A 12,732-nucleotide genomic window follows, 5' to 3' on the forward strand; every position below is an offset into this window, starting at 1 on the left:
AGCCTCGCCTGTTAGTGAACCAGGATTCGCCGCGGATAGGTGATGTTGACAATTGGGTTTGGAGCAGCTGTATATTGCGCTGGCAACCTGAAGGGTTGCGCTACATAACCCTTTGAATCTGGTATATTAGTTGCCTCTTACGACAGGCATACCTACCGCGGCTATATTCTGACCCCCTAACCCGCTGGGATGTCAGCACTGTTTGTTGTTGTTGTTGTACCATTGTTTTGCCCCACCTAATAGCTGCGACCGATCACAAATTGTCATCAATATCCTCTAACCGGAGTCCAAGGAAACTTGTTGTTTCGACAGTGGTGGACCATAATTTTACAATTACAATAATTACATAATATAACAACAACAATATAAAATAAATAATATATAAATAAATAATAAAACATTACAATTACAATAATTGTAATTGTCAGCACTGGTCCTTGAGTGCGTTGAAAAGCTAAACCAACTAGGAGCACACAACGAACTACTGGTGGCCTGGGTCCCAAGTCACAGGGGAGTTGAGGGTAATGAGCAGGTGGACAGCCTGGCCAGAGAGGCAGCAACGACACGACCCATTGGTCCCGAACCGTTCCTGCCAGTAGGCCCACAGGAATTTAGGGGCATTTTTTTTTTTGACAGACACCTTGTAGTGGTGCAGGGGCTTACGCCGATCACAAGTTGTCGCGAGCCGACCGGATGGGAGCAGCCTCGCTACTCACATCCGACTGATTCGTCGCGCATGCGAGCGGTAACTAGGAACTGTCACCTCCTAATCCAGGGTGTTATGCGACACCGTGCCCATTGGAATGGTTTGTAGCCAGGAGGTTTACAACACCGGCTGTATTATAACGACGCCTCCCTGACACCGGGCCACCTTGGGGAGTAACTATGGCCTTAACGCGTCAAGGGGCTCTGCCGCGGTGAACGAACCGAGTTCCTCTATTATACTAAATAGATCACTACGCTTGCCACGGCAGGCATGTGTTCGTACGAACAAGATGATGAATACAAACACAAATAAAAACAACAACAACAACAAAAATCAACAAAAACAAACTGAAGGGAGGGATAACAAGTTGAGCGCAAAGAGTGGCGGTAACAACAAACGCCGAAGGGAAAAGCATGGCGTGAGAACCTACTCCCTAAGCCACCTAAACCTGACTGCGGAAGAACTTGCCCTTTTTGAGGAGCATGCCAGGGACGACGATGACCAAACGTCCGGAAGCGAGACGGTCAAGAAGGTCAAAAAAGACACGGCAGGCAAGAACCAGCACCAGAGTGGGCAGAGCACCACCAAGGCGAATAGCGAAGGCAAACATCACAGTGGGTTAATCACCACCGTGAAGAATAACACAGCCAGCAGAAATCAGAAGCACAGTGGGCAGAGCACCACCAAAGCGGAGAGCAGCGTCAAACCACAGCATGGTGGGTTAATCACCAGTGGGCCAAGCCGGGTAGAGGCAAAAAGCGCAGCCAGCAACAGCCTTTGCGAAACCCGGCAAAGGAGACCCCGAGAGGAGACGGAAGAGCAGCGGGAAAGTCACAACCGCAAACGCTCAACCTCAAGGGAGAGACATCGCCATAGTAGCAGGGAGTGAGCGGCCAAGAGACACCTGGGTGAAGTGCATGATCGCCAGTACCCAGGGGAAAGAAGACGTTCCAAGTCAAGGGACGACAAAGCCGACCGTGACGGAGGAAGGAAGAGGTCGAGTTTAGAACGCGGAAGACGATCACCAAAGGAAAGTGCGAACGCCAGAGCAAGGTCATCGTCGTTCGAGGACTCTGGCACAGAGCATCGCCATGGGGGAGCCAGGTGGCTTCGACGACCCAAGAAGAATCGGGCTAAGTGGAGCAGGAAAGAAGTGGTACCTTCGATACCTGAAGCAGAGAAGGACTCCGGACAGTGCACGCGAGAAGGCACTACAACACATGAGGCCGAGCAAGAAGAACCCATCCGCCTGGAAATCAAGGCGGGTGAGATGGAAACGGCAAGAGGCGAGCACGCATCGCACCACCGCGGGTCACATAACCGCGAGCATCAACAAAGAAGCCGTAATGAGAAGCAAAGCGCTCCCGCTGACAACCGGAGAAGAGGTCAGGCACGACGGGAGGACGCAACACAGACCAGGGGACAGAGAGCTTACCCCACACCGTCTACCTCGAGAAGAGCGAATGCGCCGCTGCCAGCACCTGGTACATCAACTGCGCAGGGGAGGCCAAAAATGCAAGGCTACTCGGATGCCTTAAAGGGCATACGGATGGCGGTGCTTCCAAAGCAATACCCGGCGGAGGTCTTGAGCCAGGAGGAGCTGACGCGGCTGCAAGACACGATAATGATCGAGGTATCGAAGGGATGGGTAAAGCAATCTCTGGCTTTCTGCGGCGTGTACTTTAGGCCAGGATTACTCCTTGTAGACTGCAAGGATGAGGAAACAGCCGAATGGCTGGCCAGAGTCACACCAACTCTGCATAGTTGGGAGGGCCCCGCCCTTATTACGAGGAAAGGGGATGATATACCGCCGACGCATACCGCCACTATGTATCTCCCCAGAAGTAGTGACCAAGAATTCGCACTTAAACTGCTGAAGGCACAGAACACCTTCTTAAATGTTGGGATGTGGCGTATAATCAGCAGCAGTGCTGAGGAGGGGGGCCTGCGGGTAAACATGGTAATTGACGAGGCATCGTTCATTAAAAAAAAGGAAGCTAGCTTCAAGGTGAACTACCGGTTCAGCTTCGTCCCGGTCAGACCTTGGAAGCAAAAAGCCCCAGCCAGTGTGGAACAACCCACGTTACAGGACAAGTCCAGAGCACTGGGGAGCAAAGCGAGGAGGCAGCAACAACATGCAGGGCAGCAACATCCAACCAGTGCCCAACCAGTGTCTCGTCAGCCACAGGGTCAACAATTGGGTTAATCACCGGTAAAGAGCCTACGCAAGCTCCATCAACAGATGAGCTGCTGGAAGGTCTAAACTTAGAACACCTAGGGTTGGAGGACAGAGGAGAGGAAAACCTGCGGCTGTCCGATGAGGACGAGCCGGTAAGGCTTCAGCACTGACCGGCCCATACACAAAGGTTGCCCAGATCAACCTGCACCATGCTAAAGCTGCTTCGGCAGTAATAGCACGCAGATTTGCCTCGGAAGATCTGGGCATAGCACTCATCCAAGAACCTTGGGTGTACAAAGGTCAGGTGAGAGGCTTAAAAGAGAAAAATAATAAGGTAATTTAGGATCTTTCTCAAGAAAGACCAAGAGCGTGTGTAGTGCTTAACAACTCCATTAACTATCTTTGCATTATAGAGTTTATGAGTCAAGACCTCGTAGCAGTTCAGGCGACGATGGTAATACTAGGAGAGTCAACGAACATCGTCTTCGCAGCGGCCTACTTTGTGAAGAAACTGACGGAATACTGCAGATGGGCAAAATTACCGTTGATCATGGGATGCGACGCGAATGCGCACCACGAGGTATGGAACAGTACAGACACCAATTCGAGGGGTGAGTCCGTTCTTGAATTTATTATTAGTAATGACCTAAGCATATACAACGTTGGGAATTCACCAACCTTCATCACTAGGTCTAGAGAAGAAGTCCTGGACATAACCCTGGGTAACGATCTGGCTGATGAGCTGGTCTCTGGATGGGGGGTTTCCTCTGAACCCTCAATGTCGGACCATCTTATTATCCAGTTCGTCATCGGGGCTATACCCATAGAAGGACCACCAAGGCGAAATCCCAGGAACACAAATTGGGACATGTTCAGGAACATAATACAGGGAAATCTTTCTATTATAGATAGTAGGAACAGAGGAACAAGTTATATGGGATTAGAGACAAGAGTTAATAACTTGAACCGTGTCATTATTGAAGCGTTTAACTCTAGCTGTCGAGAATCCAAAGGCCCAGGAAATAAAAGCCCCTGGTGGTCGAGGAAACTCTCGGAAATGAGGAAAACCGTGCGCAAACTCTTCAACCAAGCGAGGCGCACGGGAAACTGTGAGCAATACACAGCGAATCTAACAGCATATAACAAAGAGATTAGAAAAGCTAAAAGAAAGAGCTTCAGGAAATTTTTCGAGGGTATTTCGGAGGTTCCAGAGGCGGCAAGGCTCCACAAAGCCCTAGCCAAGGACCAAAGGGAGACACGACTATCAATTAAGCTCCCTGATGGAACCTACTCAAGGACTGAGGAAGAAAGAGCACGTGCCCTGCTTGCAGCTCTTTTCACGGACGCATCCTCGGATACCTCAACGGAGGAGGCTCGAGAAGGGAGACCAACACCCACAGATTGGAACCTCGCTAAAGAACTCTTCAACGATGGCACAGTTAAGTGGGCAGTAAAGTCTTTCAAGAGCTACAAATCTCCGGGAGTGGATGGTATATATCCAACCTTTCTGCAGCAGGGCGAGGAATTGATCCCACACCTGGTCAGGATTATGAGGGATAGCCTCGCACTGGCATACATCCCGACGGTGTGGAGAAGAGCAAAAGTGGTCTTTATACCTAAGGTGGCTAAAAAGGACTACTAAGTCCTTTAGGCCTATAAGCCTGACATCCTTTGCTCTCAAAGCAATGGAGAATATTGTAGACCATGAGATTAGATCAAAGGCTCTCGATAGAGTGCCACTACATAAAAATCAGCATGCATACAGAACAGGCAGGTCGACAGAAACTGCACTGTATCAGCTGTCCACAGAAATCCAAAGTGTGTTCGAGTGCGGGGAGATAACTGCGGATGATGTAAAACTTTGCTACACTTACTGTCCTACCGAATTGAGTTCCTTGGATCTTCTTCAGGCCGACTTGGACTCGTTCCAATGTTGGTGCACAACAAATTTATTAGCTTTAAATTGCTCTAAATGTAAGCATATGACATTTCACCGAGTGAAGCCAGCATTGAAATCTTATGTAATAGATGGTACGCCTTTGGAGCGTATATCTATTGCAAATGATCTAGGTGTCCTTTTTGATCCGAAATTGTATTTTAACATGCATATTTCATCTATAGCCAACAAAGCGTTGGGTTTACTTGGATTTGTTAAAAGATGGGCTAAAGAGTTCTATGATCCGTACCTCACTACGGTTCTTTACACATCGCTGGTTCGTCCAATACTCGAGTATTGCTCATGCGTTTGGTCCCCTGTTTCTCAAAAGCATATAAAGCGTCTTGAGTCAGTTCAAAAGCAATTTTTGATATTTGCATTGCGCGGCCTTAATTGGGACTCAAGTCTCCACCTTCCTCCATACAGAAGTAGACTTCTTCTTATTAACTTACCCACTCTGGAAAATCGGAGAATATTACTGGGGGTATTGTTCATCTATAAGCTCATTATTGGAGAAATTGATTCCGCGGACCTCCTCAGCCGCTTGTTTTTTGCGGTTCCCCCTAGAGTATCCAGACACTACGTTCCTTTCTATTTACCCCTTTGTCGACGAAACTTTGCTAAAAATAATTCTCTTCTTATCTGGTGCGCGCACTACAATGACTTGTATAGCTGCATCAGTCTTGAATGTACTTTTGCCACTATACGTAATGCAATACTTGCCTATCTAATTAAAGAGATACAAGCTAATTTAATTTGCCGGCATTTTATTCCTTCGAAAAAAAACAGGAACTATCTCGCTTAAGGATGGAGGAACATTTATCAACATGTATCATTAAGAAGGAACAAGACAGTACTGTGTTGATTGGAATCTGGTGCATTCCAACAACGTAAAAAACATGCTTTTTCAAGAGTCACTGACCGGAATCGTATGCATTCCGGCAGTATAATCTTATGGGTCAGGCATCGAGCTGATTGGAATCCGGTGCATTCCAACAACACAGGTCATGTTACTTTTTTATGCCTTGTGATGGCGTATCCTCATTACACTACTCTTAGCACTGCCGGATTCCCATGACATGCTGATTGGAATCTTGTTGCATTCCAACAGGGAGATTGGAATCCACTGCACTCCGAAATCATGCTGAGCGGAATCTGATGCATTCCGCCAGTATAAGATTTCGGCATAAGATCTTATTTCTGCTCATATTTCTTATTATTATTATATTCTGAAATTAAATAGTAATGTTCATTAATATTTCTTTGTTTGTAATATAACATTGTTGAAAGCTCGATATATCTTAAATTTTATCTTTTGAGTTGTATATTTATATATCTTTTATATTATGCAGTCGACCATAGTTTGTCGTCGACTTTAAATAATAAATAAATAAATAAATAACTCTATGCGCATTTTTGGACATAGAGGGGGCTTTCGACAACACGACACACGAAAGTGTGAATCGGGTACTCGAGAGAAGAGAGATACAGCGTCCAATCCGTATTATTGCGTACGAGGATTGCCGAAACCTCAAGTGGGGACGGTACAGTAGAGATTAAAACAACGAAAGGATGTCCACAAGGGGGCGTCCTTTCACCCCTGCTGTGGAGCCTGGTAGTAGATGAACTTCTACAGAGGCTCTCAGACAACGGAATCCGATGTCAAGGGTACGCGGATGATATTGTTATCATTGTAAGGGGCAAATTTGAGAGCACCCTTTGCGACATAATGCAAAGGGCATTGAGGTTAACGAAAGAATGGTGTACTGAGGTAGGGCTAAGCATCAACCCTAACAAGACATCCATTGTGCCCTTCACCAGGAAAAGGAAGCTGGAAGGGATTAGGCAAATCACAATGGATGGAGTACAGATGGAGTACACGTCTGAGGTGAAATACTTGGGAGTCACGTTTGACTCTAAGCTCTTATGGAAGAAACACGTCGACAACACCATATCAAAGGCCACAAGAGCAATAATGGTGTGCAGACGTATTGCAGGAAGATCCTGGGGATGCAGCCCAAAGATCCTAAGATGGATGTACACTATGATAGTGAGACCTATCATAGTGTGCGGAGCAGTTGCGTGGGCATCAAGAACAACCATGGTGACCGTACAAAAATCGCTCACGAAGCTTCAACGCTTAGCGTGTGTCTGCATTACGGGAGCCATGCGAACATGGCCGACGGCAGCAATAGAAGTGCTGCTTGAGTTAACGCCTCTACATATTGTTACTAATATTGACCAAAACAAAGGGGTGCTGCTATCTCTAGGCGATGCTAGGCGGTGACGTGAATTCACATCAGTAGTTCAATCATTATGTGTCTGCATGGGCGAATCAATAATTGCGTCTACACATATGTACACATTCCGACGAGCAACATTTACATACCAGGCAGCGAGAGATGAGATGTCACACACAGATGAATTTACTTATACGCTTATGTGTGTGCGGGAGACTGTAAACTACAAACTCACATATGTACATCTGAGAAGCGCTAAAAAGTAGACAATTGTAAACAAGTAGAAACTATATGAGAACTATACACACACGAATATAATTGGTAAGTTCTGGAAATGGAAGAGCCTAGAAGTATGCAGCGTAAACTATAAAAGCGGGGCAGGCGAGTAAGAAGTAATTCAGTTTGATTTGAGTTGTCAAGCAGTTGCGATTAAGGCGATATCTAGCGAGCAATAGCAGTATTATTTTGAATAGTAGAGTTTCATTGAGCTATCAATCAGTGTGGTTATTAAGCAAGCTATTCGTTGCACAGTTTGAGTGTATTGTGAAGTACTTTAATAAAGGCCATTTTGCATTATTACAAATTGGAGTTATTTATTCAACAGTTTAGTGATTCGAACTTAGCAGAGGATTGCAAATAAGAGGATTTGCAGCAAATTCGTTACAATTGGTGTCAGAAGAGGAATTGTTGAATAAATTCCAGAGGACAACAAGGACATGGCAAAGTTCAGTGAATTGAAGATCCAGCAACTGAAGAGGGAGTTGGAGAGCCGTGGATTGAATACAAGCGGCGTTAAACTTGAACTTCAGGCACGGCTACGAGAGGCAATGGAAGTAGAAGGAATTGACGTGGAAGAGTATGACTTTCATCTTGATGGCGAGGAAACAACAAAAATGGAAGATACAGTTACGCAGACAGTTACGAGCACAGACTTGAACATGATTTTGGCTGCAATATCTGCTCAAACATCGACAATGTCATCTAAACTAGAAGAACAGAAAACGTATATGTCATCTCAACTAGAAGAACAGAAAACGTATATGTCATCACAGATGGAATCCCAAGAGACACGAATAACATCGAAGATGGAAGAACAGAAAACACACATGGCGTCACAAATTGCAGAACAATTAAAAGAACAAGAGGCACGCATAACATTACAGCTCGAAGCACAAGAAGAGCGTATATCAACATAGCTGGAGGCACAGGAAACAAAATTCTCATCGCAGCTGGAGGCTGTTAGTGAACGACAAAATAAAGTGGAGGCCGAGATGGATGCTTTGAAAGATCGGATTCAGGAGTTACAATTGAACCGTCCAATCACTTCAACGTCTACTCTGAAGGTAAAATCCCCAACGTTTGATGGTTCTGTTCCATTCCAGGTATTTAAGCTCCAATTTGAGAAGACGTCGGCAGCGAATAACTGGAATGCTGAAGATAAAGTTGCAGCTCTGTTCGTGGCATTGAAAGGGCCATCAGCCGAAATCCTACAGACGATTCCCGAAGGAGAGCGGAACAACTATGAAGCATTGATGGCCGCTGTCGAGAGACGTTATGGAAGCGAGCATAGAAAACAGATATTCCAAATTGAGTTGAAAACCGCTACCAAAAAGCAAATGAGACATTGCAAGAGTTTGCTTCAGATGTTGAAAGGTTGGCTCATCTCGCAAATGCGGACGCACCCGTGGAATACACCGAGAGGGCAAAAATCCAGAGTTTTATAAATGGCATACGAGACGTGGAAACGAAACGAGCTACATACGCAAACCCAAAACTGACATTTTCTGAAACGGTATCACATGCATTGACTCAGGAAACGGCCTCACTATTGAGTAAACCAGCATACAAAGCTCATCGTGTGGAAGTGGAAAGACCAGATTGGGTAGATACAATTTTGGAAGCTCTGAAGGGATCACAAGAGAAAAATGCCGGAGTTATGAAATGTTTCAAGTGCGGTAACCTAGGTCACATTGCACGTCATTGCAGTAGCAATTCCAATAGTTCCAACAATGTGGGTGGCCGTAAACGCAAAGCTGGCGGAAATGAGCAAGAGCGTGTCGAATGTAAAGAACGAAAGCTTGCCCCGGCTATTGAATGTCCTGTGATATCTGTGTCGCAGATTGGAAGGAAATCAAGCAGTCTTACCATCAGAGGGAGTGTGGATGGTAAAGAGCGAGTACTGACTGTAGATACGGGGGCATCTCATTCCTTGATTCGATCTGATTTGGTCTACAGGAGAGTAAAGTCATTACCTGAAGCAAGGTTGCGTACGGTCACAGGCGAGTATAATCAAGTCCAAGGCGAAGTGGTATGTGAGGTATTAATTGGGAAAGTCATTGTTCTACACAAATTCGTTGTGGCGGAAATCGTTGATGAAGTCATATTGGGAGTGGACTTCTTGGTTGACCATGACATCAGGATCGATATGCAGAGAAAAATTATGCGCTATAAGAACCAGGACATACCACTTAACTTTAGTTTGGAAAAAGGGTTCAGCAGTAATCGGGTACTGGTGGAAAAGACTCGACAAAGACCACGAAAGTCAAAGGCAAAGGTTGATAGATCGAATGGGCCAAATAAATCAAAATCAAAAGTACCTGCGAGAGAAACACTGTCATTGACAAAACCTAAAAGACGCAGGAAAACGAAGCAACGAATTTCCGGGAAAGAAAGCGAGGGTAGTTTCAAGCCGGAGCGCACTACTGTTGTGAAATGTGGGAACGATACCGATTATGTAAAGCAAATCCGTCCAGCGCAATCTCTACGAAGTGGTTCATTGACCAAACAACAGAGTGTGAAGGAACGGCCAAGGGTAATGAGTAGTAAGATGAAACACTGGCATGACAAGAACTTTAATTCGGAAGGTTTCTTGGCGGGAGATTTGGTACTGTTAAACAGCCCTCACCGGCGGAAAGGTGTTCCAGCTAAATTTCGGTGCAGTTGGGAAGGCCCGTACAAAGTTGTGAAGAAGATCAGTGATACCATCTACCGCATACAAACCACTGGGAAACCACGGATTAGAAGAGTGGTACATTTGGAGATGCTAGCGGCAGTTAGATCGGAAGATTTGTCTGATCGGGACGATCAGACTTAGGTGGAGGGCAGTGTTACGAATATTGACAAAACAAAGGGGTGCCGCTATCTCTAAGCGATGCTAGGCGGTGACGTGAATTCACATCAGTAGTTCAATCATTATGTGTCTGCATGGGCGAATCAATAATTGCGTCTACACATATGTACACATTCCGACGAGCAACATTTACATACCAGGCAGCGAGAGATGAGATGTCACACACAGATGAATTTACTTATACGCTTATGTGTGTGCGGGAGACTGTAAACTACAAACTCACATATGTACATCTGAGAAGCGCTAAAAAGTAGACAATTGTAAACAAGTAGAAACTATATGAGAACTATACACACACGAATATAGTTGGTAAGTTCTGGAAATGGAAGAGCCTAGAAGTATGCAGCGTAAACTATAAAATCGGGGCAGGCGAGTAAGAAGTAATTCAGTTTGATTTGAGTTGTCAAGCAGTTGCGATTAAGACGATATCTAGCGAGCAATAGCAGTATTATTTTGAATAGTAGAGTTTCATTGAGCTATCAATCAGTGTGGTTATTAAGCAAGCTATTCGTTGCACAGTTTGAGTGTATTGTGAAGTACTTTAATAAAGGCCATTTTGCATTATTACAAATTGGAGTTATTTATTCAACAGTTTAGTGATTCGAACTTAGCAGAGGATTGCAAATAAGAGGATTTGCAGCAAATTCGTTACAATATAATAATTGAGCAGGCAGCCAGGAGTACTTTAGTAAACATAGCTAAAGAGGGATGTGGAAGAGGCAAAGTGATACAGTCACGGAGCATGGCGAAGCTGCAGGAGCAGATTCCACCTATCCAACTTCCCAGAGATGATACGAGGAAGATAATTAAGTTTCAGAAGCGCTTTAAAATAGAGCTGGGGAACAAATGTACGTGGGACACCTCCAGGATTGAAGCGCTTCACCAGGAACACACTATAATATGGTACACCGATGGCTAGAAGACATCGGAGGGCATAGGAGCGGGGATCTTCGGGCTCCGAACCAAAATATCACTACCACTCGGAAAATATCCGAGCATCTTCCAGGCCGAAGTTGTCGCCATAAGCCGGTGTGCAGAGATAAATTTACAGCGGGGATATACCAACGAGAAAATCGCTATACTCAGCGACAGTCAGGCTGCACTCAAGGCATTATCTTCGGTTGGGATTAAATCATCAACAGTCCTTGAGTGCGTGGAGAGGTTAAACAATCTAGGAGTCAATAACACCATCCATCTGGCATGGGTACCTGGACACAGAGGAGTGGATGGTAACGAGCGAGCGGACGAGCTTGCCATGTTGGCAGCGGCCGGAAAGCCAATAGGACCCGATCCTATGGTTATCTATACTGGAAGTCTTAATAAGTTCGGCAGGTAGTTCGGGCAGAGTTCCATGGAAGTCTCCAATTGTTAAACCAAAACGTTCCTAATTTATACAATTCGTGGTTTTAAAGGTGGCAGTATTTTGGCAGGCCTGTAGCTTCTTCCAGTGAGTAGTCTTTACGCTTGGCGACCATATCGGGTACGCGTAGTATGCAATCGGCTGGCCAATTGCTTTGTAAGTGGCAATGAGCGTTTCTTTATCTTTTCTCCAAGTACTGCCAGCAAGAGATTTGAGGATTTTATTACGGCTCTGGATTTTCGGTACAATTGCGGCTGCATGCTCACCAAAATGTAGATCCTGATCGAACGTCACACCCAAGATTTTGGGGTGTCGGACAGTCGGTAGCGTAGTGCCATCGACGTGGATGTTCAAAATGGTCGACATTTGGGGCGTCCATGTTGTAAATAAGGTCGCGGAAGATTTAGTCGGTGATAATGCCAGGTTTCGCGAGGCGAAAAAACTGGAGAGATCAGGGAGGTAGCCGTTTATTTTATTGCATAGCGCATCGATCTTTGGGCATGGGCCTGTGGCCATTATTGTTCAGTCATCAGCGTAGGAAACGATTGTGACTCCTTCCGGTGGTGAAGGTAGCTTAGATATGTAGAAATTAAACAAAAGTGGGGATAGGATACCACCCTGTGGCACCCCCTGTTTGAGCAGAATGGCTGCAAGCGTCTTTGCCACTGGCCATAGGAGAGATATCGGACGATACGACTCACCTATGTTAGCTGGTTTCCCAGGCTTTAGTAGCGGGACCACCTTGGCCATTTTCCATTTCTCAGGTATGACAAAGGTGGAAAGAGACAGATTGAAGACATGTGCTAAATATTTGAACCCCTCTTTCCCTAGGTTTTTAAGCATCGGCATGGCTATGCCGTCTGGGTCCACTGCTTTGGATGGTTTAGCACGACCAATGGCGTCCTCAACCTCTTTGTTTGAATTTGTGTTTATGTGCGCGTCTATTGGCTCTCCGTCTATCTTTGTCGACCGTAGGATGCATTATATATTGTCGGCAGAAAGCGCTCGCGCATTTTTTCGCGTCCGACAGCACTTTGTCGCCAAAGGCGATGGAAACTTTGTCTTTGTGCTTAGTCGGATTCGATAGGGACTTTGCGGTGGACCAAAGTTTACCCACACCGGTAGAGAGGTTACAACCTCTTAGGTGCTCCTCCCATTTCGCCCGCTTGTGTTAATCTACA

Source organism: Eurosta solidaginis, chromosome 3, assembly GCF_040869045.1.
Source record: "Eurosta solidaginis isolate ZX-2024a chromosome 3, ASM4086904v1, whole genome shotgun sequence".
Classification (NCBI taxonomy): domain Eukaryota; kingdom Metazoa; phylum Arthropoda; class Insecta; order Diptera; family Tephritidae; genus Eurosta; species Eurosta solidaginis.